This window comes from Hypanus sabinus, chromosome 10 (genome assembly GCF_030144855.1).
Source record: "Hypanus sabinus isolate sHypSab1 chromosome 10, sHypSab1.hap1, whole genome shotgun sequence".
Lineage (NCBI taxonomy): Eukaryota > Metazoa > Chordata > Chondrichthyes > Myliobatiformes > Dasyatidae > Hypanus > Hypanus sabinus.
This window is the reverse complement of record NC_082715.1, coordinates 139,357,120-139,382,248: the sequence shown is the minus strand read 5'-3', so window position 1 is coordinate 139,382,248 and position 25,129 is coordinate 139,357,120.

Here is a 25,129-nt window from a genome sequence, read left to right as displayed (position 1 = left end):
TTAAATGCCTGCAAGGAAATGAAATGCAAAGTGGTAGTTGATAACATATACATACCTAGATAATATATTTTACTTTAACTTGGATGTTTTTGAGCAAGAACCCTCATCAGGATTGGAAATGAAAGGGGGCAGAAACCGGAGCTAGAAGCTGGGGGAAGTGAACGAAGGACAAGCTGGCAAGTGATAGGATACACAAGTAACTTACGTGAGCATAAAACAGTACAGCCCAGGAACAGGCACTTTGGCCCGTAAGGTTGTGCTGATCGAATTAAATGAGTAATCAAATGGGCAATTGAGCTAATCTTTTTGCCTGCACAATGTCCATGTCCCTCCATCACCCTCATATTCATGTGACTATCCATACGTCTCTTAAAAATCCCTAATGCATCTGCCTCTAACACCACCCCTCTCTGTAGCAAACTTGCCCCTCACATCTCCTTTAAAATTAGAATCGGGATCAGAATTAGGTTTAATATCACTGGCGTATGTCATGAAATTTGCTATTTTGCAGCAGGAGGACAGTGCAATATAAATTACGGTAAGTAAGTATATTAAATAAATAGTGCAAAAAGAGAGGGAGAAGTACTGAGGAAGCAATCATGGATCCATTGTCCTTTTTAGAATGCTGAGGGGAAGAAGCTGTTCCTGAAACATTGGCCGTATCTCCTCCTTGATGATAGCAATGAGCAATGGGTGATGAGGGTCTGCCTTTCTGAGGCATCGCCTTTTGGAAGTGTCCTGGCTGCTGGGGAGGCTGGTGCCCACGGTGGAGTTGGCCGAATTAGCCGAATTATCCTCCGCTTCCCCTTTTCCATACGCCCACTGCGGGATCTGAGAGACGATTCACCGGTGCTCTGCCGGAAAACATCAACAAGACTGGATCGGATGCGTGGAAGTCCCAGACCCACGGCTGTCCACACAGCACGCAGTTCTGTTTGCAACCACTGGCAACCAATAACGTATAGATTACAACAAAAGTTAATTAATCTCAAATTACTGTTACAGACAGTAAGACAACTAGACATAGCAGCAGAATTAGGCCATTTAGCTCTGCCGTTCCACCATGGCTGATTTATTGTCCCCCTCATCTCAGTCTTCTGCCTTCTTCTGGTAACTTTTGATACCATCACTAATCAAGAACCTATCAAGCACCACTTTAAATATAGCCGATTGCTTGGCCTCTACAGCCAACTGTGGCAATGAATTCAACAGATTCACCATCCTCTGGCTAAAGAAATTCCTCCTCATCTCTGTTTTAAAGAGACACATCTCTCTTCTGAGACTGTGACCTCGGGTCCAAGACTCCCCCACTATTAGAAATGTCCCCTCCACATCCACATCCATTCTGTCTAGGCCCTTAAATATTTGATAGGTTTCAATGAGATTCCCTCTCATTTGTCTAAACTCCAAGGGTAGAGAGCCAGTTGCGGTTTGTGATCAAATACCCACTTCTCAAAACTAAGGAGAACCTCTGTCAGGCAATAATTGTCTGCTATAACCGATGATGGAAGGAAACCTATGCAGGAGAGTTTTAAAGTGGAAAAGCAGTCATATTGGCGTAGCTCCGATCTCTTGACCCCGTAAGTCTGGGTCCACTAGTATAAATAGTCATCACAAACTAGGGTTTCCTTGGTTGCTGTGGACGACCGTGACCTCCTGCCCTTTGGATCTCACTGTGGATCTCATCTGCCCAGACCGTAGCAGCTGACTTCACAGGCTGGGACAGGAATGTCCCTATTTCACCGGGTTAAGAGGACTGCCGGCTACCATCTCCTGGTTTAGCCCACCTGTTGATCACCTTTGTATGCTTCTATCAAATCTCTTCTCAATCGTCTATGTTCTAAAGAATACAGTTCTATCTTAATCAATCTTTCAAATTGTCCCCAGGTGTAGCCTATCTTCAGAGATCCTTCCTCTCCCATGGACGAGGTCTTTAGAGCTTCTGTTGACTCTGGGCTTCTACGGGATGGGGTTGATAGTCCTCTGCCGAACTCTCCTCCTTTCGCAGTCAGAACAATCAGCCAGTCAATATTTATCTGATAAAACCCATTGAACTAAAGAAGCTCATGATTTATTTAGTACGTTCAACAGCTCTAAAGCAACCCACAATTATGTTTGTCATCCTAAATCAGATGGTAAATTAATATTTTATCCTCTAATAAAGCTACAACTGCTAATTATCAACATTTTTTCAAACATCAAGACTAGTATTGCTGCTTTTTATAAGTGAAAATCACTTGCTCTGAGTGGTTACAGGCCTACTTTAATGTTTCTCACAGCTAAAGCGCTGGAGAGGCTGACACTTGAAAAGCTTCATTATCATCTAGAGACAAATGTCTTGTTATATGTCAATGAATATGACTCTTGTGATGTCAACCAACTATTCTTCATGGATCACATCATTTCAAGCCTTTGACGCAATTTTAATCATTCGTTAATATTAATTTTGACTTCAATCAAGAGCACATACGTTCGTGCACATCTAACTGTGAATCTTGTCTTCAGGCAGGTAAATGATTACAAAATATCTTTGGGTGCCTTCAGCACAAGTGGAGAAGCAAACTGTTTTCATTCATGGAGAAATAAAACCTTTGAAATATTATATAAAAGTGAAGATGCACAGTGGGTACCACGCAAGTGTAGTGGTTCACTCGACACCATTCCTACTGGGGGCATCAGAGTTCGGAGCTCAGTGCCGACACTGTCCGTAAGAAAGCTTTACGTTCTTCCCATGAGCACATGGGTTTCCTCCCACATTCCAAAGACATCTCGATTAGTAGGTTAATTGGTCACTGTCAATTGTCATGTGATGAAGCTAGGGTTAAACATGTGTGGTTGCTGGGCAGCATGGCTTGTTGTACTGGAAAGGCCTGTTCCACCCAGTGTCTCTAAATAAAACACAAAGCAATAGGTTAAAGGGAAGGTTTGAGAAGAACACATTCAACCTAAATGGATCTGGGTGGGTATAAGATCCAAGAATACCCTTTTTCTTGTGTTTTTAAGCACATTTTAGGCACAGTTCAAGTCTTGGCCTGAAACGTCAACTGTTTATTCCACTCTATAGATGCTGCCTGACCTGCTGAGTTCTCCAGCATTTTGTGCATGTGTGTTGCTCTGGATTTCCAGCATCTGAAGAATCAAATGTATTTATCAAAGCTGTTTAATGTTTTTCAAGCAATTCACATTTCTGCTGATTTGCTTTCTCATCTGGACTAAATCAAGAAATTTATTAAAACCAGAATTAAAAACATTTTTGAGCTTCGATGTGATTTGATAGAATGATTCATCTGAACAGGATTGGGTATTGTAAGACAACATTCTCACAGTCAGAATATCTCACTTTGGACCAATTGGTATTAAAAAAAGATTAGGATTACTCAGCAATCTCTTGCCTTCCCCATTCCTAGGATTTTGATGGTCTATGAGGCAGAATAGTAGCTTGGCATGGACTAGATGGGCTGAAGGCCCTGTTTCTATGTTGTACTGCTCTGGCCCACCACAAGTTCTGGGGGGTGGAAACTGAACTGAAGAGACGGTGGAAGGGGCAGTTGGCTCACAAATAGAGAAAACTTGTAGATAGAGTGAGTGAGAGGGAGAATAGATAGGAGATAGAGAAGGAATACGCTCAGACCGATGGTTTGAGATGCGTCTATTTTAATGCAAGAAGCATCGTGAACAAAGCGGATGAGCTTAGAGCATGGATCAGTACTTGGAGCTATGATGTTGTGGCCATTACAGAGACTCGGATGGTTCAGGGGCAGGAGTGGTTACTTAAAATGCCAGGTTTTAGATGTTTCAGAAAGGACAGGGAGGGAGGCAAAAGAGGTGGGCGTGGCACTGTTGATCAGAGATAGTGTCATGGCCACAGAAAAGGAGGAAGTCATGGAGGGATTTTCTACGGAGTCTCTCTGGTGGAAGTTAAGAACAGGAAAGGGTCAATAACTCTACTTAGTGTTTTTTGTAGACCACCCAATAGTAACAAGGATATCAAGGAGCACATAGGGAGACAGATTCTGGAAAGGTATAATAATAACAGGGTTGTCATGGTGGGAGATTTTAATTTCCCCAATATTGATTGGCATCTCCCGAGAGCAAGGGGTTTAGATGGGGTTGAGTTTGTAGGTATGTTCAGGAAGGTTTCTTGAGACAATATGTAGATAAGCCTACAAGAGGAGAGGCTGTACTTGATCTGGTATTGGGAAATGAACCTGGTCAGGTGAGAGATCTCTCAGTGGGAGAGCATTTTGGAGATAGTGATCACAATTCTATCTCCTTTACCACAGCATTAGAGAGGGATAGGGACAGACAAGTTAAGAAAGCACTTAATTGGAGTAAGGGGAAATATGAGGCTATCAGGCAGGAACTTGGAAGCATAAATTGGGAACAGATGTTCTCAGGGAAATGTATGGCAGAAATGTGGCAAATGTTCAGGGGATAGTTGCATGGAGTTCTGCATAGGTATGTTCCAATGAGGCAGGGAAAGGATGGTAGGGTACAGGAACCATGGTATACAAAGACTGTTGTAAATCTAGTCAAGAGGAAAAGAAAAGCTTACGAAAGGTTCAAAAAACTAGGTAATGACAGAGATCTGGAAGATTATAAGGGTAGCAGGAAGGAGCTGAAGAATTAAATTAGGAGACCTAGAAGGGGCCCATGAAAAGGCTTTGGTGGACAGGATTAAGGAAAACCCCAAGCTTTCTACAAGTAAGTGAAGAGTAAGAGGATACGACGTAAGAGAATAGGACCAATCAAGTGTGACAGTGGAAAAGTGTGTATGGAACCGCAGGAAGTAGCAATGGTACTTAATATATACCTTGCTTCAGTATTCACTACGGAAAAGGATATTGGTGATTGTAGGGGTGACTTACAGAGGACTGAAAAGCTTGAGCATATAGATATTAAAAAAGATAATGTGCTGGAGCCTTTGGAAAGTATCAAGTTGGATAAGTCACTGGGACTAAATGAGATGTATCCCAGGCTACCGTGTATATGGATTTCAGCAAGGCATTTGATAAGGTACCCCATGAAAGGCTTATTGAGAAAGTAAGGAGGCATGGGATCCAAGGGGAAATTGCTTTGTGGATCCAGAAATGGCTTGCCCACAGAAGGCAAAGAGTGGTTGTAGATGGGTCATATTCTGAATGGAGGTCGGTGACCAGTGGTGTGCCTCAGGGATCTGTTCTGGGACCACTTCTCTAGTTGATTTTTATAAATGACCTGGATGAAGAAGTGGAGGGATGGGTTAGTAAATGTGCTGATGACACAAAGGTTGGAGGTGTGGTGGATAGTGTGGAGGGCTGTCAGAGGTTACAGCAGGACATTGATAGGATGCAAAATTGAGCTGAGAAGAGGCAGATGGAGTTCAACCCAGATAAGTGTGAGGTGGTTGATTTTGGTAGGTCAAATTTGATGGCAGAATGTAGTATTAATTGTAAGACTTTTGGTAGTGTGGAGGATCAGAAGGATCTTGGGGTCTGAGTCCATAGGACACTCAAAGCTGCTGCGCAGGTTGACTCTGTGGTTAAGAAGGCATACAGTGCATTGGCCTTCATCAATCACGGGATTGAGTTGAGGAACCGAAAGGTAAAGTTGCAGTTATATAGGACCCTGGTCAGACCCCACTTGGAGTACTGTACTCAGTTCTGGTCACCTCACTACAGGAAGGATATGGAAACCTTAGAAAGGGTGCAGAGGAGATTTACAAGGATGTTGGCTGGATTGGGGAGCATGCCTAATGAGAATAGGTTGAATGAACTCAGCCTTTTCTCCTTGAAGTGACGGAGAATGAGAGGTGACCTGATAGAAGTGTACAAGATGATGAGAGGTATTGATCATGTGGGTAGTCAGAGGCTTTTTCCCAGGGCTGAAATGGCTAGCATGAGAGGGCACAGTTTTAAGGTGCTTGGAAGTAGGTGCAAAGGAGATGTCAGGGGTAAGTTCTTTATGAAGAGAGTGGTGAGTGCGTGGAATAGCCTGCCGGGAATGGTGGTGGAGGCGGATACGACAGGGTCTTTTAAGAGGCTCCTGGACAGATACAGGGAGCTTAGAAAAATAGAGAACTATGGGTAAGCCTAGGTAATTTCTAAGGTGAGTACATGTTTGGCATCGCATTGTGGGCTGAAGGGCCTGTATTGTGCTGTAGGTCTTCTATGTTTCTACGAAAGTGAAACCTCAATGAACTTCATTTATTCCTATCACTGAACAACACACACAAAGTGCTGGAGGAACTCAGCAGGCCAGGCAGCCTGGGAGGTTCTCAGCCCGAAACATGGACTGTTTGCTCTTTTCCATAGATGCTGCCTGACCTGCTGAGTTCCTCCACCATTTTGTGTGTGTTGCTTTGGATTTCCAGCACCTACAGATTTTCTCATGTTTTTGATCCTGTCACTGATCTCTTCCCACAACCGGTGCACTCACTTTGAAGGACTCGTCATCTCATGCTCGGTATATTTATTTATTTATCTTATTATTATATTTTTTTCTTTTTGTACTTGTACAGCTTGTTGTCTTTTGCACACTGGTTGTTTGTCTGTCCTGTTGGGTGTGGCCTTTCATTGGTTCTATCATGTTTTTTTGGATTTACTGTGAATGCTGATCGGAAACTGAACCTCAGGGTTGTATATGGTGACATATATGTGCTTTGGTAATAAATTTACTTTGAACGTTGACATGTGCATGCACCTCCGACTGGCATTTCTATTAATATGGGTGACTCACAAATTGTATTTATTTATGTATTTATTGCGATACAGTGTGGAATAGGCCCTTCAGGCCCTTCGAGCCGTGCTACCCAGCAATTCCCCTATTTAACCATAGCCTAATCACAGGACAAGTTACAAAGGCCAATTGACTGACCACCCGGTATTTCCTTGGAGTGTGGGAGGAAACTGGAGCACTAGGAGGAAACCTATGCGGTCACGGGGAGAACGTAGAAACTCCTCAAAGGCAGTGGCAGGAATTGGACCTGGGTCTCCTGTACTGCAGATCGTTGTGCTATCCACCATGTCACTGTGCACAATGATTTGAATGTTTTGTCTTGCCAAAATATTTGAGGTCTGTGTTTGACTTACAGGGAGAAGGCTGACTTTTCCCACCATTTGTGGACCATGATAGCTGGTGGCTACCAGTATGATACATGATTAAAGTATTTATATTAACAGTTCATATTAGTGTAAGGTTATTACTAGTATTGTATTATGTTAATATGCAAATAATAGGAATATTGGATTGCTTCAATGTAATATACAATGTACTGCAGTTACATTTTCTTGATTTCTTTTTGTAAGTAGAACATGTCCGCATGTATTTTGAGATTTTATTTTATTCCCCACAATTTTTATAGAAGCATAGAAAATCTACAACACATTACAGGCCCTACAGCCCACAATGCTGTGCCGAACATGTACTTACTTTAGAAATTACCTGAGGCTACCTATAGCTGTCTATTTTTTCTAAGCTCCATGTACCTATCCAGAAGTCCTTTAAAAGACCTTATTGTATCTGCCTCCACCACCATTTCCGGCAGCCCATTCCACACACTCACCACTCTCTGCATAAAAAACTTACCCCTGACATCTGCTCTGTACCTTCTTCCAAGCACCTTAAAACTGTGCCCTCTCACGTTAGCCATTTCAGCCCTGGGAAAAAGCCTCTGACTATCCACATGATCAATGCCTCTCATCACATTATACACCTCTATCAGGTCACCTCTCATCCTCCGTTGCTCCAAGGAGAAAAGGCCAAGTTTACTCAACCTATTCTCATAAGGCATGCCCGCCAATCTAAGCAACATCCTTGTAGATCTCCTCTGCATCCTTTCTGAAGTTTCCACATCCTTCCTGTTGTGAGGCGACCAGAACTGAGCACAGTACTTCAAGTGGGGTCTGACCAGGGTCCTATATAGCTGCAACATTACCTCTCGGTTCTTGATACTTGTCTTATTATTGTGAAACAGGACAGAATAACTCTGAAAGAATTAACTTTATAATTGATATTATTCTTAATCAATGGGAATTGGCTTATTATTGTCACATGTTTAAGTTGACGTTCATTCAATCATTTAAGTGAATCGAGTCAAACCAACAGTGTTCCTCCTGGGCCAAGTTGCAAAGCACAGGGCAAACTGTCACACACAGCACATAGCATACGGAGAAAATTTTGCTACAGTAGCAGAAAAGCATTCAGTCACAACAAAAATAACGTAGCTTAAGACCCAGAGTGACATGGCCTGTAGTTGGATCGTGCATGGAATGTTGTCCTGGAGATTGAGGTGCAATTAAAAACATGGTCCTGTTTGCCACCCATACAAGATCATTTCATCGTATCAATGTGCAGAATGAAGAGTTACAATGAAAAAGCAGACAGACAATAAGATACAAGGTCAAAATGAGGTACACTTTGAGGTCTGGATTCCACCTTATACTAAAAGAGGTCTTCAGCAGGATGTAGAAACCAGGAGTAGGAGTTGGCCATCTGGTCCATTGATCATTTAGTATTATTATTTTCATTACAGTTTTTTCAGCTCTAGCTGGTAAACCTGAGGTATGGACACAGCCAAGAACTCTCATTTCTTAATTGCTAGGAACTTCCAGACTATTCTAGTGCTGTTTAGTATTGTGGCTTTTTGAAGATTTGTATAAATATTGCTGTATAGTCCTAATTGTTTAATGCTTTTATGTAGTAACTTTGGGATGGCACAGTTGTAGATATTACTATGGGGACACTGTATACCTTGTTCCTGTTCCGAAGTCTTTCAATTTCCTCTTTTAATTCAGCATATCTGTGGTGTTTTTCATCTGTTGATTTCTGTAAGTTATGTGTGTTTGGAATAGCTGTATCTACTAAGAAAGTCGTTCTTGCTTGTTTGTCCTGTAATATTATGTATGGATGGTTATTATGGATTGTCCTATCTGTATTAACAGATTGGTTGTAATATAATTTTCCTTCTGACTCTAAAACTGAATCAGGCTTGTATTTATAGAAATGTATATTGACTTTTATGAGTTTGTATTTTAAAGCAAGATTTTGGTGAATGATATTTGTCACTTGATTGTGCCTGTGTAAGAAATCAGTTTGTGTTAAACTGCTACAGGATCCTGTCATGTGTTGGATTGTTTCCAGTTCCTCATGACATTTTCTGCATGTATCATCTTGAATTTGTTGGTCTTGTATTATGTATTTTCGTAACTTTTTTGTGTTGACATCTGGTCGTGTATTGCCACAAGGAACCCCTCTGTTTCTTGGAAGAGGTCTCCAACTCCAAGCCAGGAGTTTGATGACTCCTTGTTGACAACTATTCTGCTCAGATCATGGGGATGTCTTTCCTGGAGCATCATGCTCTTCCATTGGTTAACTTTTCCTTCTGTAGTGATAGGTTCTTCGTTTTTCTGGGTTGTGCTTTCATTTAAAGTTAGTGGTCTGTACTCCTTATCAGAATTGTACATGCCTGCGTGGAGTGCTGTATCCTGTTTTTGTTGATGAAAGTATGTCCTTGGAAGTTTTATCTGACAGTTGTGTAAATGTTTTATGTCTAGTATTCTTCTTCCTCCTTCTGTCACAGGTAGTCTTAATCGAAGTGTGATTGAATGTACGTGGTGTTTACTAAAATTTGTCATTTCAGTTCTTATTTTTGTTTGTAAATTTTCCAGTTCAGCTTCAGACCAAGATATTATGCCAAAAGAACATGCTATATGGGTATAGTGAAAGTAATTATATGGATATTAATAATCTTTCTTTTTGCATTTACTGTGAATGCCCACGAGAAAATGAATCTTATGATTGTATATGATGACATGTATGTACATTGATAATAAATTAACTTCGAACTTTGAAGATTGATGATGTATGGGATGTTGTCCTGGAGCCATGTTTCTGCAAGGACAAGCACGCAGCAGTTCCTCACCTTGTACGGGTTATAATTCACCCAGTTCAACAGATGACCTAATGATGTACAAAAACCAGCTGGTGCAAAAACTGCATCATTCTTTTACAAGAGGCAGTACTGGATTCTACAACTAAAATGATACCACATGTTCCATAGTCTGCTGGTTTCTTCCATTTTGCCTCTCATTTCTGTTGAGGATTTAACCGGGGTCATTCTTTATCTCGAGGGACCCTTCTGTAATATCAGTAACAATTTTTTTTCAGGCTTATTTGTAATGCTAAAATCATAGTCCTGTTTGTGTTATTCTGTAAGTAAGGAGAATATGTCAACTTTAATAATTATATGTTAACTCAACTGGTAAACCCTGCTCTTGAAAACGCCTGACAAATAATTTATGTCACATTGCATTCAATCCTTAGTAGACTTACTTATTATTTCTGGGATGAACTTGCAAATGATAGAATCATTAAATAAGAATCAAAGACATGAAATATTTGCCTTTTTAAAGTAGGCAAACTTCATTGAAGAGACTAAAAAACGGATTTGAGATTTTGAAAAAAACTTGCATGTTGGGTTGTGTTTTTTTTCTTTCAACATCATAGGAAAATGTCACTTTATGGAATTAAATGCCAATGCCGAGTACGATTTTCCCTCAGGTGAGCGGTTATACGTAGGCTAGTGAATTTTTTCTTTAGAATTTTTTATGCTGTGTTTTAGTTTTACCTCTCAAGGCCAATGTTGCAGGATGAGACTCTAGTTTTGTGTCAATTTTTTCCACATTTCAAAAATGAGCAAGTCTGCATTAGTAAGTTGAGGGCATGCTATGTTGGCTGCAGAAGCGTGGTGACCCTTGGGGGTTGCCCCTAAGCACATCTTGGACAGTATTGGTCAATAATGCAAATGACACATTTCACTCTATGTTCCGATGTTTTGATGTGCATGTGACAAATAAAACTAATTTTTCTTCTTTTATTTTTTTGATACAGCAGTTGGCACAGCTGCCTTACCCAAATCTTTGGGTATATTTAAAGCGGCGGTTGATAGGTTCTTGATCAGTAAACCTGTCAGAGGCTACAGGGAGAAGACAGGAGAATGGGATTGAGACAGAAAAGAAATGAGCCATGATCGAACGGCGGAACAGACTGGATGGGCTGAATGGTGTAATTCTGTTCCTATGTCTTATGGTCTGTGGTCTTACAGCTCTGGCGTCCTGGTGTTGCTGCAGTCCTCAGGCCAAAGTCAAAGTAAACATATTATCAACGTACATTTGTCACAATATACTATCCAGAGATTCATTTTTGTGCAGACATCTACAGGAAAGTATGAAGTACAATTGAATTTATGAACAAAAAACTATACATAAATAAGACTGACAAGCAACAAATGTGCAAAAGAAGGCAAATAGGGCAAGTAAAAGCATCAATAAATAATACCGAGAATGCGAGCTGTAGGGTCGTGGAATCATTGACTCAGGGGCTATATTTTCAGGGTTTGCCCATTCTCCTTGTAACTACGTGGGTTTCTACTGGTGCTTTGATTTCCTTCCATAGTTCATCCACATAATGGCAGGTTAACTGGCTGCTTTAGAGTGGTTTTTGTGGTCAAGGAACCAGAGGAGCGGATGGGCATCTGAATAATCTCTGGGGCAAGGCCACCGGGAATGAAGAGAAGGGAAACGGAACGACCAGGAGCAAGTCACCTCATCTACTTTTTGTAGGTCATCTAGATGTATAAATATGAGATCTGAGTTCCAGTCCACCCTTCGCCCTCCACCTCGCCCGGCTATTTTGTCACTATGTTATCCCAGCTCCAGTTTGTGGGTGACAAGGAAAGCTTCACGTGGTGCAGGAGAGCATTATCATGGAATCAGAGGAACTCAAGGTACAAAAGATTTCAAGTTCAAGTTTATTGTCATCTGACTGTGCATAGATACAACCAAATGAAACAGTGTTCCTCCACCCACACAACATATATCACACACAGCAGATACACCAAAATATTACCACAAATAAGTTATTAAAATATAATCCATCAATAAAAAGGATGGCATGGGATTCTCTATGCCGTGGTTGCTTACGACTTCCTAGTTTCTGATTCATTACCCAGAGGCTCTGGCATTTAAAGTGTAACCAAATATATTTTATTTCTGATATTATTTATGTATTCCTAAGATGTGTGGGTTAGTACGTTAATTGGTCCAATGCCTATCTCCTATTGGCTGTAAATAAATGATACCGCAGCTTGAGGCCAGTCTTTAGTACGACCGAGGCCCACAGATACCCCCGCCATCTGCCAATAAATCAGCAAGTCGGACTTGCAACATTCCGCATTAACAATATCCGAAAAGGTCACAAGAAAGACGACTCAGATGGCCTCGCGCTCTTAGACTGCACACTTCCTTCGCACATCGATTCCTCCGAAGCCACTCTGACATAAGCAGCAGCACGGTCTGCACCAAGTCTGGCTCCTTCAGTCTCTCCACCAACGAGCAGCTCACTGATGGGGTAGACCAGCAGTGCTTTAAGTTCCTAATGTCCAGCGGGGTCTTGCGATCATAAACGATACCTTTAAAAAGGACAGTAACACCCTTTGTTGACCCCGTAGAAGCCGCTGCGATCAAACGTGCAGCCATCTTACTGGAAGTGGTCAAAAACCCCACCCCCCCCCCCCCTCAGACATTCTCCCTTCTCCCCCTCCCATCGGGCAGTAGATACAAAAGCTTGAAAGCATGTCCCACCAGGTTCAAGGGCAGCTTCTATCCCACTATTTTCATATATTGTATATTTTGTTTGTTTATTTAGATATTTTATTTATTTGGCTGCCAACGACCCAGCAACTCCTGCTTTAATCACAGGACAATTTACAATTTGGGAGGAAGCCCCAACATTCCACAGGGAGGACGTACAAACTCCTCACAGAGGACGCTGGCATTCAATGCCTAAGCTCCGGAACTCCGAGCTATAATAGTGTCGCACTACCACGGAGACCCACTGAGATGGATCTTACCTTGACGAAGGTTCTTGGCCTAAAGCATTGACTGTTTATCCCTCTCAACACATGCTGCCTGGCCTGCTGAGTTCCTCCAGCATTTTGTGTGTGTTGCTCTTCTATGATAAGCCAAACTCTTGGCCTTGCAATCTACCTTATTATGATCTTCTACTTAATTGTTTAGAAATATAGAAAACCCACAGCACAATACATGCTCTTCGTCCCACAAAGCTGTGCCGAATATGTCCTTACCTTAGAAATTACCTAGGGTTACCCGCAGCACTCTATTTTTTCTAAGCTCCATGTACCTGTCCAGGAGTCTCTTAAAAGACCCTATCGTATCCGCCTCCACCACCGCCACCAGCAGCCCATTCCATGCACTCACCACTCTCTGCCTAAAAAACTTACCCCTGACATCTGCTCTGTATCTGCTTCCAAGCACCTTAAAACTACGTTCTTTCATGCTAGCCATTTCAGCCCTGGGAAAAAGCCCCTGACTATCCACACGATCGATGCCTTTCATCATCTTATACACCTCTATCAGGTCACCTCTCATCCTCCTTCACTCCAAGGAGAAAAGGCTGAGTTTACTCAACCTATCCTCATAAGGCATGTTCCCCAATTCTGGTAACATCCTCGTAAATCTCCTCTGCAACCTTTCTATGGTTTCCACATCCTTCCCGTCGTGAGGCGACCAGAACTGAGCACAGTACTCCCAAGTGGGGTCTGACCAGGGTCCTATAGAGCTGCAACATTACCTCTCAGCTCTTCACCTGCACTATATTTTCTCTGTGACTTTTATCCTACATTCTGCATTGTTATTGTCTTACCTTGTTTTAACTCACACAGTGTTCAATAATTTAACCTGTATGAACGGTATGCAAGACAAGCTTTTCAGTATGCCCCTCCCCTAGTTCCCCTCCTCCTTTCCTTTTTCCCATGGTCCACTTTCCTCTCCTATCAGATTCCTTCTCTCCAGCCCTTTACCTTTTCCACCTATCACCTCCTAGCTTCTTACTTCAACCCCTCCCCCGCTCACCAGGGTTTCACCTACCACCAGCTAGCTTGTACTTCCCTTCCCCAACCCGCCTTCTTATTCTGGCACCTTCCCCCTTGTGTTCTAGTCCTGATGAAGGTTCTCGGTCCGAAACGTTGACTGTTTATTTCTTTCCATGGATGCTGCCTGACCTGCTGAGTTCCTCCGGCATTTTGTGTGTGTTGCTTTGGATTCCCAGCATCTGCAGACACTTTGTGCTGAAGCTTTCCAGTGTATCTTGATATATGTGACAATAATCAACCAATTCCAAAATATCTTTGGGGAGAAACAATGGAGCTGCTAATACAATAGGCACCTAAGCATTGGGAAGCATCTGTTGCTACCTCTCTTGCTATTCAATGCTGAGCCCTGAGGCCTGCTATGTGTCTGGTAGACATTACACACCACAATGCAACCCCGAAGGGCTTTGACAAGCTCAGGCAGGCACATGGAAAATATGTGAAACTTGATACACTCCAGAATCAAAATCAGACTCAGAATCGGGTTTAATATTGCTGCCGTTTATCGTGAAAGTTGTTCTGTGGCAGCAATACATTGAAATACACAATATTAAAAGCTGTGAATTAAAATCATATATACATACATGTGATTAAATTAATTAAATAGTGCAAAACGAGGGCACAGAAAAAGAAAAAAAATAGCGAGTTACTGTTCATGGGTTCATTGTCCATTCAGAAATCTAATGGTGGAGGAGAAGAAGCTGTTCTTGAAACATTGAGTGTGTGTCTTCAGACCCCCGTACCTTCTCCCTGATGGTCGCAATGAGAAGAGGGCATGTCCTGGGACTTATTTTGTCACTTAGCACACCAAACGTGGACATACTTGCTCTGTCTATCAATAGCTAGTTTACTTGTGTACTCAAGGTGTCAGCCCAGGCAAAACTAATTTTGGGTGTCTGGGTTCTTCATCCTCATAACCCTTAGACCATACACATGAATCTCCTAGCAAAAGTGTTTGAATATTTGGAGGTACCTTGTCAGTTATAGCATGCTCCCATTCTAGATATTTAATTCAATAAAATTACTTGTCGGACTTAAAATATTGAAGTAAACAATGCAATGGTATTGTAGCTGTTGAAATTGTACTGTATAACTGGCTGTTATTTTTGCGTTTGTTAGAAACTTGATATATTTTGAATTCGGCAAGATTCTACTGAGATGTTCTGACCTGGAACATCTAGTGGTCAAGTGTTGTCCATTTTATCTGCCAAGGGAGTTTCCCGCCATCGTCCTTGTAGTGGTGTACGTTCCGCTCCTGGCCAACGTCAGGCGGGCTCTGGAGGAGCTGAGTACCAAGATCAGCACACCCCGATCGATGCCTTCCCGATCACCGTGGGAGGTTTCATCCAGGCCAGCTTGAAGAAGACCCTGACTAACTACCTCTGAGGAGACTTGGTATGTCACCAAAGGCTCTGACAAACTTCTAGAGATACGCTGTGGACAACATTTACTGTATGGTACGGAGGGGCCACTGCACAGGATCGGACAAGGCTGCAGAAGGTTGCAAGCTCCATCATGGGCACTAGCCTCCCCAGCACTGAGGACATCTTCAAAAGGCAATGCTTCAAAAAGTCACCATTAGGGACCCCATCATTAAGGACCCCATTGCCCAAGGAATGCCAAGGAATGCTGCCATCAAGGAGGAAGTACAGGAGCCTGAAGACACACACTCAACATTTTAGGAACAGCTTCTTCCCCTCAAATATCAGATTTCTGAATGACAATGAGCCCTCTTTATCTTTTTTGCTCTATGTTTTTCCCACAGCTTATTTATTTTTGATATATATTTCTCATTGTAATTTATAGCTTTTTATTATTATGGATTGCAACGCCACAAAACAATAAGTTTCATGGCACGTTAAACCAGTGATATTGAACCTGATTCTGATTGTGATTATGATTCTGAGAATGCCTGTTCTTTGTGATGAAAAGCCTTTTGCGTCTATCACCTTCCAGGCTCTAGTAAGTTAGCCACATTTCTAACATCAACATCGGACCAAGAAGTGAGCAGGCAACAAGATTTGATAGATAATTATCAGCAAAACTCCGCGTCACTTAGTTCATTTCCGTGAAACCTGGACCACCACGTTAGAGGAGTGATACAAGATGATAAAGTTGAAATCAGATTCAAGTGTATTATCACTGACATACATCATGAAATTTGTTGTTGTGCAGTGGCAGTACAGTGTAATACATAAAAATGACTATAAATTACAGTAAAATATATAAATAAGTAGAGCAAGAAGACAGCAAAATAGGTAGGTAGTGTTCATAGGTTCATGGACTGTTCAGAAATCTGATGGCGGAGGGGAAGAAGCTGTTCCTAAAATGTGTGTGTGTGTGTGTGTGTGTTTTCAGGTTCCTGTACCTCCTCCCTGATGCTAGTAATGAGAAGAGAGCATGTCCTGGGAAGTGAGGGTTCTTAATGAAAGACACCACCTTCTTTAAGATGACCTCGATGCTAGGCAGGCCAGTGCCTATGATCGTACTGGCTGAGTTTACAATCCTCTGCAGCTTTTTCCGATCCTGTGAATTGCTGTTTCCATGCCAGACGGTGACGCAGATCAGCCAGAATGCTTTCGGCAGCACATCCTCAGAAATGCGCTCGAGTCTTTGGTGACATACCAACTCTTCTCAAACTCCTAATGAAATATAGCCGGCGGGGAGCCTTCCTCATAATTGCAAAAGATCTGAGTCCTTGCTTCTTTCTTTATCAGCAGTACATTCTCTGACAGATCATGAAAAATAGCAACGGAAGTTTGCCCACGCATTTATTCTAGAGAGCTCTCCATCACATTTAGAGTGTGACACTTGAAAATCTCTGCGTCATACTTCAGAAAATTAAACGAGAATGGGAAATGAGTTACAATATTTCCTGTGGTTACACCTGACCTTACAAATGATGCAGAGATTTACAAGAACAGCCAACTACTGGGGGGGGAAAAAAATCCTCAGTAACATCAAACACCCTCTAATTGACCTCAGGATTTCCCTATGAGTGGTTCGTTGCTAATTGATCTGAATATGTGCTCACATATAGCAATTAAGACTGGTTATGAATCTAGGTCTGCTCCAGGTATCTGTAGTGTCTGTCGGTCCTTTAAATACTTCTGGTTACATATTTTTGTATGGAAGTAGTCCCCCTTTGCCTGCATGGTAGTGAGCCCTTGATGATCTGGACTGACTCAACATGATATAAGCACATTATTTCTTCAACCTTTTCCAGGCTTGGATAAACACGTATCTGGAATGCCGGTTCATTTTATAAGCTGATTTAAAGGGTGATAAACAGACCATCACAAAGAACGCATGACACCACCTCGACCTTCTTAGAAGCCTGTGCAGATCCAGCATATCATCTAAAACTTTGACAGTCTTCTATAGATGCACGGTCAAGAGTACAGGTTGTGTCACAGCCTGGTATAGAAACACCAATACCCTTGAAGGGAAAAGTAGGCAAAGCATGGTGGATAGAGCCCAACCTATCGCAGGAAAAGCCCTCCCGACCACTGAGCACAACTACAAAGAGTGCTGCCACAAGAAAGCAGCACCCATCAAGGACCCCCACCATCCAGACCATGCTCTCTTCTCACTGTTGCTATCAGGCAGGAGGTATAGGAGTCTTAGGTCCCATACCACCAGATTCAGGAACAGATACAACCATCAGGCTCCTGAACCAGTGTGGATAACTTCACTCACCTCAAGTCTGAACTGATTCCACAACCTACAGACTCCCTTTCAAGGACTCATGATCTCTGTATTATTTATTTAGTTTTATTTTATTTGCAGTTTGGCTCTCTTGCTTATTGGCATTTTGTCAGTCTTTGTTAGGGTGTAGTTTTCCACTGATTCTGTTGTATTCTCTGTTTGACTGTGAGTGCCTGTAAGAAAATGAATCTCAGTGCTTCTCCCTACAGATGCTGCCTGGCCTGCTGTGTTCCACCAGCATTTTGCGTGTGTTGTCTCAGTGTAGTATAAAGTGAATATACGAGCTTTGTTAATAAATTTACTTTGAAATTTGAACTTTCAACTTAGAGGAGTTGATATTTATGTCATGTGGACTTCTGTTTTGTGCCATCAACAAAATGTTTTTAAATGGGTCAAATGTAACCCAATCAATCACTAAGATCTCAGCTGATTACCCTTCCTAATAATCAGCTAAACAATGGAAGGAATCGTCATCAATGCTATCAAATGTTGCCAACTGATAATCTGATTCAGATTTATCTGACACATGTACATTGAAATAGGTCATTTGCATTAAGAACGGGCATAATCTGATGGGGCCAGTCCGCAAGAGTCGCCACACATCCTGACACCAACGTGGCATGCATACAATGCGTGGCAGAACAACACAGAACACAGCGGGCAACAGGAAAACAAGCCCCTTTCCCCCCTCCCGCCTACTCTCACACACCCCCAGGAAGACTCGCAACCCCAGAACAAGCTGTCTTCAGCCTCCTGTGGGCTTGTGCATTCGCTGGCTCGAACTTGCCCAGTGGCTCACGGAGACTTTTGTAGACCCAGGTTTCCACAGACTTCAGGCTTCGATCTCAGCTGACTTCCCCTTCCAACCATCGGGTAGATAATGAAAGGAATCAACGTCAATGCTGTAAAATATCACCGATTAATAGGTAAGTCAGCCACTTGCCAAAACCCAGTGCACGTGTCACCAGACTGTGTCGCAGCTTTGATCCCCACTGCTGTATATTTAATATTTCAGTAATATTTGAGTGATCTTGTGTATATTGCGTGATTAAATATTCTTTGATGGTTTAGATAATTAATTATGAGTTATATGCCTCACTTAAAGCAAGCACAGAGTTAGACCTGCATTCCCGGTGTCTTCCTTTGAATTAGTTCAATGTTTTGAAGTTACAAAACAATACACCCACAAAGACCCAAGAGCAGTTGCAAAGAAAGAAGGTGAGAGTCACCAGTGTCTCAAATGAAGGTGCACAAAACCTGAGGGCAATGGATGTCTAAATCTTCGGGGTGAACAAAGTGCAAATTCAGCCATCTGTCACACTAAAAGCCAGTGATCACCGATCTGAGTTCCATTCAATTTGGGCGGCACAGAGGCTTAATGCTCTTACAGGACCATCAACTGGGGTTTGAATCCCCCTGCTGCCTTGTAAGGAGCTTGCATTTTCTCCCCCTGACTGTGTGGGTTTCCTCCGGGTGCTCTGGTTCCCTCCCACAGTCCAAAGATGTACGGGTTCGTGAGTCAGATGGGTGTAATTGGGTGGAGAGGGCACATTGGTTCAGATGGGCCTGATACTGTGCTGTATCTCAAAATAGCTATAAATAAATTCCCACCTCTGCCTGTAAGGAGTTTGTGCGTTCTCCCTGAAATCTCATGGGTTTCTTCCGGGTGCTCCGGTTTCTCTCACAGCCCAAAAAGATGGATGGCTCAGGGTTAGGGTGGGCCTGTTATGTCGCTGCCAGAAACATGGCACATGACGCAGCCAACACATTTCCGTGTACATGTGGTAAATAATCAGAGTCCGAATGGTGACACTTGTGGGCTGTCTCCCACTCAGCCTCAGACTGTGCCGACCCATGGCGCAGCCAACACATTTCCTTGTATGCTTCCATGTTCTGATGTACATGTGACAAAAAAGCTCATCTTTAGCCTTCAGTGTTAAGGTCAAAATTCCATTCATGAGCTTTTCGCTACTTAACTCTTTCCACGGCCCTTTAACTTGATTGACTTTCATAACCCGAATATTGCCTGAGGTGACTGACATCAGGTATCTGGACTGATTCCTATAAAATCTGAAGACATGTATCAGCCAAGCAATGTATCTTGACACCCCAAGTGATATCACAAGGAATCTGCAAGCGGGGTGAGTTCAAAGCCGATAATGAAACATTGCTCTGTTGCTTTATGTGATCTTTCAAATCAAGAAATACGATTGAGTTCTATTGGTACAACTGTCAACAGTCCAAAGATCCAGTTAGTATTTGTACAGAGGATTAAGCACTTTAAATATTGAATATTTTGTCAATTTTATCGGAAACAAGAATGGTTAAGGTATTTTTCAGGTTTTGAGCTTGGGTGAAGTGGCATTGATTTATCTTGTTCGTTAAATTAATACTGTTAGCATTTAGCTAAGTAAAATGGAACTTCCTTGCTTTGTATACACTCGGAGGCCTCTTTATTAGGTACTCCTGATCACCTGCTTATTAATGCAAATCTCAATCAGCCAATCATGTGGCAGCAAATCAATGCATAAAAGTGTGCAAACGTGGTCAGAAGGTTCAGTTGTTGTTCAGGCCAGATATCAGAATGGGGAAGAAATGTGGTTCAAGTGATTTTGACTGTGGAATGATTGTTGGTGCCAGATGGGGTGGTCTGAGTATCTCAGAAGCTGCTGATCTCCTGATATTTTCACACACAACAGTCTCTAGAGTTTACAGAGAATGGTGTGAAGAACAAAAAAAAGTCCAATGAGCAGCAGTTCTGTGGACAAAAATGCCTTGTCAATGAGAGAGGGTCAGAGGGGAATGGCCAGGTTGCCTCAAGCTGATAGGAAGGTGACAGTAACTCAAATAATGATGTGTTACAACAGTGTTGTGGAGAAGAGGATCTCTAATTGCACATTTGAACCATATAGTGGATGGGCTACAGCAGCAGAAGATCACAAGCATACACTCAGAGATCAGTTTATTAGGTACCGGAGGTACCTACAGGAATAAAGTGGCCACTAAATTTATTTCCCTGTAAGATTCAATATTCTTTTAACAATATCAAAGTAAACACAATGGAAGAGAAGGTATTCTGTAGAAATCCGACCTCAATATTAATATCTTTCATTAAAATGTGCCGATTATGTGCCGGAGAGAGAATTTCAGGCTGATCAAAGTTCTTGCCCAGCAAAAAAAAATCACCTGCAGTAGTAAAAATTCCTTTTCATGTGTTTCAATATTCAGCTATTATCACATGTCTTCACCTAGGGGTATATTTTGATTCCAAAAGATGGCTGTAATTTTGTCAGGGGAGCCATGGAAACCCCAGTCAAAACAGCAGTGTGCCATTTTGTTTGGAATTTTGGAGGCCTCAGAGACAGAGGATCTATTTATTTATTTAGATATACCGCACGGTAACAGGCACTTCTAGCCCAACAGGCCTACATCATCTAATTAAACACATGTGACTAATTAATATACTATCTCGTACATCTTTGCAATTTATTTTATTTAGTGATACAGCGTCGAGGTGGTCCTCCCAGCCCTTCAAACCATGCCACCCAGCTACCCCCAACAGACCCCTGATTAACCCTAATCTATTCATGGGTCAATTTACAATGACCTACGTCCAATACCCGATACAGCTTTGGACCGCGGGAGGAAAATGGAGCGCCCATGGAAATTCCACCAGTGGATGTACAGTAACTGACGGTGCCGGAAGTCCACTCCAAATCCCGATGCCCCGGGCTGTAATAGCACTGCGCTAACCGCTACGCTATCGTGGTACTATGAAGGGAATCTATGTGGTCATGGGGAGAATGGACAAACATCTTACAGACAGTGGCGGGGGTTCTGGTTGAGTCACTGGTGTTGTAACAGCAAGCTTCTACGCTACCCTGGGATGAGAAAAAGGAGAGTGAGGACAGAACCTCATTTTGCCAAAAATAAATCAAAGTTCTAATGAAATTTACCGTCATACAAATGTGTCACCATGTACTACTCCGAGATTCATTTTCTTGCGGGCATTCACAGCAAATACAAAGGAACACAATGGAACCAAAGAAAAATTGCAGACAACAAGTCAAACATCCAACGTGCAAAAGACAACAGGATGTGCAAACATAAAAAGAAAAAGAATATTATTATCAATATTGTCAAGAACATAGGATGAAGAGTCCTGGAAAGTGAGTCCATTGGTTGTGGTTCAGTGTTGGTGTGAGTGAAGTTATCACTTTTAGTTCAAGAGCCTGATGGTTGAAGGAGTTATTACTGCTCCTGAACCTAGTGTTGTGGGTCCAGAGGCTTCTGAAGGCAGCAGCAAGGAGAGAGCATGACCTGGATGGTGAGGGTCAAGTTTTTCACAAATATATCTAAAGTTAAGGTTCATAAGGGAAAATTGGTAAGAATGCCTAGGTAGTCCTATCAGAACAATCACTGGGTGTAGGAAAACACACAAGTATTAAATGGAAGTTATTGGAAAAACTTTGTTAATGTAAGAAATAACGTTCAGACACTCCACGACAGAGCAATACTGAAAAGTGGCAGATGGAGTTCAACCTGGAAAAGTGTGAAATAATTTTACATTGGAAGGTCAAACTTAAAGGCGGAATACAGGGTTAATGGCGTGATTCATAGCAGGGTGGGGAAATTGAAGGATTTTGGGGCTTACGTCTATTGAATCCTCAAAGTTGCCATCCAAGTTGATCGGATGGTTAAGAAGGAATATAGTCTGTTGGCTTTCATTAGTCGGGGGACTGGGTTCAAGAGCCGTGAGGTAATGTTCTATAAATCCCCGGTTAGACTGGAACTTGGAATATTGTGCTCAAAGTTCAAAGTACATTTATTATCAAAGAATGTAAAAACTATACAACCTTGAGATTCGTCTCCTTATAGGCAGGCAGAAAACAAGGAAGCCCAAAGGAACCCACCTAAGAAAAAGGACTGTCAAACAGCCAATGGGGGGGGGGGGGGGGGGGAGGGGGAGAGAGAGACAGAGAGAGAGAGAGAGAGAACAAGTTGCACAAACAAAAAAAGCAGGAAAACAGCTTTCGAACTGGAGTTTTATGAAGGACATGAAGCCTGGCATCACTGCAGCTGGGCCAGGCAACAGCCGCAGTTCATTCCAAAGCAGAGTAAATGTTGTGAGGTCACAGACACGAAGCCAGGCATCACCGCAGCCGGCACTGCGGTCCGGCGTGGAGCCGAGCCGACGTCACGGAGCAGCGAGCGGAACCGGCCCGTCCCCTGTCTCCGGTCCCGACACCCTGACCTTTGCGATCTGGCCCAGTCCAAACATCGGGTCGCTGCTCACCTCTAATCATAGCTGTTTCATTACAAGGAGACGTGGAAGTTTTAGAGAGGGTGCAGAAGAGATCTACTGACAATTCCTGCACTGCTGCTGGTGGCGAACTGTATTGGTCTCTGCCGTTCCTTTGGGTTTATCAGTTGTGTGGAAAGCAGGAGCTTGCTACATGGGCAACAACTTGCCCTGCATATCACATTGCCCAGGCTTGCATTTCCAGGTGGCTAGGACGCAACATCCATGGTTGACCCTAGCCGATAGAGGCCCAAATTATGAGCTCTCCGGTCTGGCCTGGGCTTCTTTTCACACTTTGCTTTTCCTTTGTCGATAACCGTTTGACCATTTTCTCCCGGCCTTTGTGGCAGCTTAGGTTACCCGAACCTGGTGGTTCAGTGACAAAGAGCGAGTGCGGGGCAGAGTGGGATTTGGGATGATGTTCAGGCTATTAAAGGGTCTGGCAGACTCTCACTTGAAACTGTTGCCAGGCTGCAAACAAGTACTTCATGGGAGATAGAGGAGGTGCTAAGAGAAAGACCATCTACATTAACAGTAGAAATAATAGCTGATACTGCAGGGGTTGTAAACAGGGGCATCTTTTTTTCTCCAGCCTTACTTTGGTGCATTTATTAAACTGTCACTATGTATTTATGAATCAAAGTACATATACTGTTTGTTCCCAAGAACTAAACACAATTTATGCAGAAACGAGTGTGGTTTGCCGGGGTTTTTTATTCAGTCGCTGCAACATTACCTAGTGGCCTTTGTGAGTCACGAAGGCCAACACACCACTGAAAAGTCTAAACAGGATAAACAGAGAAGAATTCTTCATGTTGACGGGAGGGTGGAGAACTGAGCACAGTGACTTTGATTGATTGGCAGAAGAACTAATAAGGCAGAGGGAACATTCTCTTTAGAGCGCCAAGGTAGCATAGCGGTTAGCGCGATGCCATTACAGCTCGGGGGCATCGGAGTTCACAGTTCAGTTCTGGCGCTGTCTGTGCGTCCTTCCCGTGTACGCGTGGGTTTCCTCCGGGTGCTCCGGTTTACTCCCACAGTCCAAAGAACTACAGGTTAGTAGGTTAATCGGTCATCGTAAATTGTCCTGTGATAGGGCCTATGTTAACTAGGTGGGTTTTTGGGCAGCATAGCTTGTTGGGACGGAAGGGCCTGTTCTGCACTGTATCTCTAAATAAATAAATGATATTATGTCGAACGTAGTTATACCCTGAAATGTTCCGCCTGGGTGCTGGAAACAAGTTCCCCTGTAGCTTGCAAAAATGATTTGTGTAGCTACCTGTAGGAAAATTGCAGGGCATGAGGAAAGAGAGGGACACTTGTCTCATTGGGCTTGCATTGACTTTATGGGCTGAATGGCCTCATTTTGTGCTATGATTATAGATTCTGTACCGTTAGGGGCAATGCAGGAGCACCACAATATGTTGGGCACATCTACAACTGTACAGTGGGGAGAGGGTTAACATAATAGACCCTGCAAATGGTGGAAATCTTGAGCAACACACAGAAAATGCTGGAGGAACTCAGCAGGTCACGCAGCATCTATGGAGGGGAATAAGTAGTCGACGTCTCAGACAGAGACCTTCCATCGGCACTGGAAGCCAGAAAAGAGGGTGGGGAGGGGAAGGGGTAAAAGCTGGCAGGTGACAGGGAAAGGGTTGTGTTGTCACTGGCTGTTTGACTTTTTGGAATCTTTAAATCAGAATTAGGATCAGGTTAATTATCGCTAACTTATGTCATGAAATTTGCTATTTTGTTGCAACAGTATGGTGAAGTCCATAAAAAGTTACTGCAAATTTAAATAAGGAGTAGTACCTCTGGTGAAGGGACTTTTCTTGTCCATTCTGGGGCAGCTCACTCGCCTTTGGGCCCCGCCGGACACTCAGCTCTCGCCTGTGGGCTCCAGGTTGCGGTTTGAGTGCGACAGCAGCCACACCCCGGTACAGCTTTCAGCTCTGACCAAAGGGAGAGCCCAATTCCCAGGTCTGATTTTGTCAGAGGACAGGACCTCTGTGCTACATTGCCCTGCCCCTCCTGTTATTCACACCTCATTCCCTGCCCCGACCATGCAGAGTTCCAGGGACTCCGGCATTCTCCACCTGGCCAGGTAGTGGCATCTGGGATGATTCCAGGCACTGGCCCAGACTAGGAAGCCTGGCCTAATAAAATATTCCGGACTGATTATAGAACAT